This window comes from Macaca nemestrina, chromosome 10 (genome assembly GCF_043159975.1).
Source record: "Macaca nemestrina isolate mMacNem1 chromosome 10, mMacNem.hap1, whole genome shotgun sequence".
NCBI lineage: Eukaryota > Metazoa > Chordata > Mammalia > Primates > Cercopithecidae > Macaca > Macaca nemestrina.
In genome coordinates this window covers 131,917,470-131,924,562 of record NC_092134.1, presented here as the reverse complement: position 1 = coordinate 131,924,562, position 7,093 = coordinate 131,917,470, and positions in this window count along the sequence as shown.

Here is a 7,093-nt window from a genome sequence, read left to right as displayed (position 1 = left end):
GGAGTTAGAAGCATTATAGCTAGTGTTCATTTCACTAGTGCTGCAAATTGCCCCCATGTGTAGGCAACACAGAACCCTTTGAGAAAACTTAGATTTTTGTCTGTACAAAGTCGTTGCCTTTTTCTTTCTTCATCTTTTTTCCAGTATATTAAATTTGTCAATTTCATCTTTGAGGGAAACTGATTAGATGAGTTGTGTTTGTGTTCTATTGGAGAAAACAGCACCCCAGGGACTCAGAAGATTATTTTAGCAGTTCAGAACAGATGTGTGCAATATTGGTGCATGTAATAATGTTCAGTAGCAGTTGAAAGTCAGGATTTTATCTTAGTTGTTCATTACTGCATTAAGAAGGAAAACCTGTCTAGGAAAATGCCTGACAGTTTAATTTATAATTATGGTATAAGTCTTTGACAAGAAATAAAAAACCCGTTCTATCAGTAACACTGGCAATCTTCTTGTTTACCATTCTCCTTAGGGATGGCATCTGAAACAACAAAGGTCACCCTCTTGAGATTCGTTTTAAGTGTAATTATGGAATTACACTTAGGTGTACATGAAACTGTGTTGTGACTGATGCACTTCAGCTACAAAAAGATAGGACTGACTTGGTTTAAAGTGTTCTATTTTGTGAATCATTCCATTTGAGTCTTTCTGATGAACTTGGCTATCCTGAAATCTGTTATTTTAGTGAGGCTCCAAAATGAGCAGAAATAGGCTTCATTACAGTAGAGTGACTATTAAAAAATATAACTTTCTAGGAGCTCTAAATCAAAGCTTTAAAAAGATGTTTGGACATATTTGAGTATTCACATCATGAAAATAGACATTGCCCTGCCTACTGTTAGAGCAGACTGATGGGAAATTATACTTAACCTTTAAACAGACAATGCTGTAAAAGCTAATGGTTTCTCTGATATTTATTATAAGTTTTAGTACTGATCTCCTTTTCCAGTGCTGCACACTCCTGTGTTTGGAACTTTAATAGCTTTGCAACAAAATCCTATATCCAGTTTCCTATAATTTAATTAAAGAAAAACACATCCAAATAAAGGCTTTATTATGTTTTATTATTATTATACTTCAAGTTCTGGGGTACATGTGCGGAACGTGGAGATTTGTTACATAGGTATTCATGTGTAAAGGCTTTATTATTAACAGAGCAGATAGCATCAGAAATCATGTGACTATTATGATTATCAGAATATGTCTTAACTTTTCGGGCAAAATTAACACTGAAAGTTCTAGCTTAGTGTTGACACCTTTGTGGGAAAAAAGAAACCACTTTTGAAACTCAAATTTAAAACTGAAATGTTTTAAATTTGTGAACTCCTAATTACTATCTTAATGATTCGTTTTCTTGAGAGTGATAATTGTATAAAATGCTATTGCAGCTTTATTTTCAGTATGACATGCCTGTAAACCATGGAGTTTTCCCTGTTTGTAAATAGACATTGCAGATAATTAAATGTTTGATTTTAGAAAGGTCATTAGTTTCTTGTTACACATTTTGTTAGTACGGTTTTCATTGCTTATCAGGTTTCATTTTGTTCTTGAAAATAGTTGATGCTATGTCACATATAACTTTTCTAATAAAAGTTGTGTTATAAGCTGTAAAAAAAATAGGTTGGAGCAGAGGAAATGGAAACCACCTAGTAAGATGATAGATTTAGAACCATATATATGTTGAATTGTCACAAATGTAAAAGGATTAAATTTTTGACCTAAAAGGTGATTGACATATTGGATTTTTAAAAATTTAACTATATGCTACTTACAAGAAGCACATGTGGAATATAAAGATAAAAATGGTCAAAAATAAAAGATGGAAAAAAGAAGTGTTTTATAGCACTAACATAATGAAAGTTACTATATCTATTTTAATATCAAGAGAAAAATTAAAGCCAAAGGTATTACTAAATTTAAAGAAAGTGACTCCACAATGATAAAAAAATTAATTTGCCATGTACAAGTAATAATTGTAACATTGTATATACCTCATCATGGCTTCAGTATACAGGTATCTCTTTTTATAGGAAGCTTTAATATCCAAATATTTGCTACATTAACTTTAAAAAATTGTTATGCCATATTTCTATTCAAGGGGGAAAAATATGTTAGAATCTACATATGCATCGCAGTAACAACTATTCAAGTTGCTCGTGAGTCCAGGTGAGAAGACATTCAGTACTACCAGCTTCCCAATCCTTTCCCCAATTTCTTATCCCTTTATAGGCTCCTACTACCAGATACTTCTGAGTATCAATCAATATAGGCTCAATTTGGATGATGGGTTTCTTCTTTATATTATGATATTTTCAGTGCAATGAAAAAGAATAACATAATTTGTATCATATATCACACAACTTTTGCATATAGTCATGCCCACTAATAAGTTTAATATGTACTAAATAATTAGGTAATTTGTTTTAAAGTATGTTATATTATGCAGAAATCCTTTGTGGATATATATTAATGACTGTTTGAGTAGTTGTTTAGAAAATTTGATGAGGTTTTTATATAAAATAAAAATAAACTATCATTATTATTGCCATTTAAAATGATGAATTACAGGCTCTAGTTATCTCAAACTTTGCTAACCATCATATTTTCAGGAATAGATTAGATTTGGGTAGCAAGAGATACTTGCAAGCAAAGAAAGATTTGACAAAACTTAAATGAGAAATAGACAAATTCCCAATCAGCGAGAGATCTTAACACCTATGCCTCAGAGATAAAACAAGTAAACCAATAATATAGGATATAGCAGTATCAAACACCATGCTTGCCAAACTTGATCGAATCAACATATATAAAATGCCAAACCCCTAACTGCAGAATAAAATTTATTTCCAGGACACATTAAACATTTACAAAAGTTAATTTTTTCCTGAGTCATAAAAAGGTTTTAATATGTTTCAAAGACATGAAATCATTTTGAAAACTAGGAAAATATAAGCTGTAATGTACAGAAATGCAAACTTAGGAGATAAAAAATATAATGAGTATAAGGAATGGATTACAATAGAAGTCAGAAAAGTGGCTACCTTTAAAAAAGAGAAAGGATGGCTGGGCGCGGTGGCTTATGCCTGTAATCCAAGCACTTTAGGAGGCCGAGGCAGGAAGATCACGAGGTCAGGACATCAAGACTAACCTGGCTAACATGGTGAAACCCCATCTCTACTAAATATACAAAACATTAGCCGGACGTGGTGGCGGGCGCCTGTAGTCACAGCTACTCGGGAGGCTGAGGCAGGAGAATGGCTTGAAGCCGGGAGGCAGAGCTTGCAGTGAGCTGAGATGGCGCCACTGCACTCCAGCCTGGGTGACAGAGCGAGACTCCGGGTCAAAAAAAAAAAAAAAAAAAGAGAGAGAGAAAGGATTTGAATTAGGAAAAGCTTCTAGGCAACAGGCTTCTAGGATTCTGGCAATATTTTGTATTTGACATGAGTGGTGATATTTGCTTGAAATAATTCTTCATAAATGTTATTAAAAATATACTAGCATGGACCATAAAGTACCATAGATGGCTTGGTATGATGTTTATAGTACAGACCCTCAGTGAAGTTTCTGGCATCTAATTAAACATCTAATTAAGGTATCTAATTAAGGTAAGTTGCTAAACCTGTACCAACCTACCACCAATAAAAAGACATGACATTTATTGGGCCAGTATGGATTTGGAAAAAAACATACACCTCATTTGCGTGTGCTATCCTGGTCCATATACCAATTGGCATTAAATCCTTCAAGCTTTGAGAGGGACCAAGCATAAGAGAAGGATCTCCAGCTCATTCAGGATGCAGAGCATGTAATTCTGCCACTGGGCACTTATGACCAAGCAGATCCTATATTGTCGAAGTGACTGTGGCAAATCAAGAGGTTGAACTGAGATTATCAAGCCTCTTTAAAAGAACCACATCTGTGGGCCCTTTGGCTTGGAGTAAGGTCATGCCCTCTTTAACAAGCAACTAGTTTCTTCTTAAAAAATAATTATTGATCTAATATAGGGCCCTAGTAGAGACGGAATACCTGACCATGTGTAATAGTTCGTATTTACACTGCTATAAAGAACTACCTGAGACAGCATAATCTATGAGGAAAAGGGGTTTAATTGACTGACAGTACTGGAGGCTGGAGGAAGTATGATAAGAGGCCTGAGGAAACTTACAATCATGGTGGAAGGCAAAGGGAAAGCAAGCATGTCTTACCATGGTGGTAGGGGAGAGACAAAGAGAAAGAGAGAGAGAGAGAGAGAGAGAAAGAGAAGGCAGGAAGAGCTACACACTTATCAAACAACCAGATCTTGTGAGAACTCTGTCTCGAAAACAGCAAGGGGGAAGTCTGATCCCATGATTTAGTCACCTCCCACCAGTCTCCTCCTCTGACATGTGGGGATTACAGTTTGAGACGAGATTTCAGTGGGGACACTGAGCCAAACCATATAATTCCACCCCTGGTCCCTCCCAAATCTCATGTCCTTTTCACATTTCAAAACCAATTGCCAACAGGTCAGAATTAATTCTTGCAAGCCAATTGCCAACAGTTCCCCAAAGTCTTAACTCATCCCAGTATTAACTCAAAAGTCCAAGTGCAAAGTCTCATCTGAGACAAGTCCCTTCTGCCTATGAGCCTATAAAATCAAAAACAAGTTTGTTACTTTCTAGATAAAATGGGGGTACAGACATTGAGTAAATGTTCCCATTCCAAAAGGGAGAAATTGGCCAAAATAAAGAGGCTACAGGCCCTGTGCAAGTCCAAAACTCAGCAGGGCAGTTATTAAATCTTTTTTTTTTTTTTTTTTTTTGAGATAAGATTTAGCTGTGTCACCCAGGCTGGAGTGCACTGGCACAATCTCAACTCACTGCAACCTCCACCTCGCAGGCTCAAGCAATTCTCTTGCCTCAGCCTCCCAAGTAGCTGGGACTACAGGCACATGCCACCGCGCATGGCTAATTTTTGTATTGTTCATACAGAAAGTGTTTTGCCATGTTGCCCAGGCTGGTCTCAAACTCCTGAGCTCAGGTGATTTGCCCACCTTGGCCTCCCAAAGTTCTGGAATTACAGGCATGAGCACCACACCCAGCTTCATTAAATCTTAAAGCTCCAAAATAATCTATTTTGATTCCATGTGTCACATCCAGGGTACACTGATGCAAGAAGTGGGTTACCAAGGCCTTGGGCAGTTCAGCCCCTGTGGCTTTGCAGGGTACAGTACCTGCAGCTGCTTTCACAGGCTGGCATTGAGTCCCTACAGCTTTTCCAGGTGCACGGTGCAAACTGTCAGTGGATACAGATCTTGGGTCTGGAGGATGATGGCCCTCTTCCCACAGCTCCATCAGGCAGTGCCCCAGTGGGGACTCTATGTGGGGTCTCCAACCCAACATGTCCCCTCTGCATTACCCTAGTAGAGATTGTCTTCAAAAGGGCTCCACCCCTGGAGCAGACTTCTGCCTAAACATCCAGGTGTTTCCATACATCCTCTGAAATCTAGACAGAGGCTCCCAAAGTTCAACTCTTGTCTTTCGTGCACCCACAGGCCCAGCAACATGTGGAAGCCACCAAGGCTTTGGACTTGCACCCTCCAAAGCAATGGCCTGGGCTGTGCTTTGACCTTTTAGCCATAGCTAGAGATGGAGCAGGTGGGATGAAGGGACCATGTCCCAAGGCTGCACAGAGCAGCAGAGCCCTGGACCCAGCCTGTGAAACCACTTTTCCCTCCTAGGACTCCAAGTCTGTGATGGGAGGGGCTACTGAGAAAATTTCTGAAATGACCTGAAGACATTTTCCTCATTAGCATTTGGCTCCAGTTCCTCTTTACTTATGCAAATTTCTGCAGCAGGCTTGACTTTCTCTCTAGAAAATGGGTCTTTCTTTTCTTCTACATGGCTGGGCTATAGAGTTTCCAAGCTTTTGTGCTCTGCTTTCCTCTTAAAGATAAGTTGCAGTTTCAGATAATCTCTGTTCACACATATGAGCCTACAGTTTTAGAAACAGCCAGGTCACATATTAAATGCTTTGCTGTTTAGAAATTTCTTCTGCCAGATACCTTAAATCATCTCTCTCAAGTTCAGAGTTCCATATATCTCTAGGGCAGAAACAAAATGCCACCAGTCTCTTTGCTAAAGCATAGCAAGAATGACCTTTACTCCAGTACCCAACAAGTTCCTCATCTCCATCTGAGAGCACCTCAGCCTGGACTTTATTGTCCATATCACTATCAGCACTTTGGTCAAAACCATTTGACAAGTCTCTTAGAAGTTCCGAGCTTTCCCACATCTTCCTGTCTTCTTCTGAGCCCTCCAAACTGTTCCAACCTCTGCCCATTACCCAGTTTCAAAGTCACTTCCACATTTTCATGTGGAATTTCATGTGGGGTATCTTTATAGCAGTGCTCCACTCTCCTGGTATCAATTTTCTGTAGTAGTCCATTTTTACACTGCTATAAAGAACTACCTGAGAATGGGTAATTTATGAAGAAAGGTGGTTCAACTCACAGTTCTGCAGACTGAAGGAAGCATGACTGGGAGGCCTTGAGAAGCTTACAATCATGGTGGAATGCAAAGGGAGAGCAAATACATCTTACCATGATGGCAGGAGAGAGCAAGAGAAGGAAGAAGAGCTACACACTTATCAAACAACCAGATCTTGTGAGAACTTTATCATAAGAAAAGAAAGGGGGAGGTCTGCCCCCATGAATCAATCACTTCCCTTGAGGCCCCTCCTCTGACACATGGGGATTACAGTTCAAGATAAGATTTGGGTGGGGACACAGAGCCAAACCATATCACCACTTATAAAGACCTTCATCAACTGTGTTAGCTGATATATCATGGGAAATATTGGAGCATTTTAAATAGGATTAGACATAAATTGGTTTCAAAACACAGTGATTCACAATCTCTGTATGCTTATCCTGCCATAATGTTATTTCTCCCTAAATCCTCCCCTGTGACCTCCTAGGGAGTTCTCTATGACTAGTTATCACAGAAGGAAAGAAAGTTTTGTTTTCAGATGGTTATGCTCATTATTTGGCACTTACTAGAGGTAGACTGCTGGAAGTTATAGCTCTACTCAGAACTAGCTCAGAAAGTCT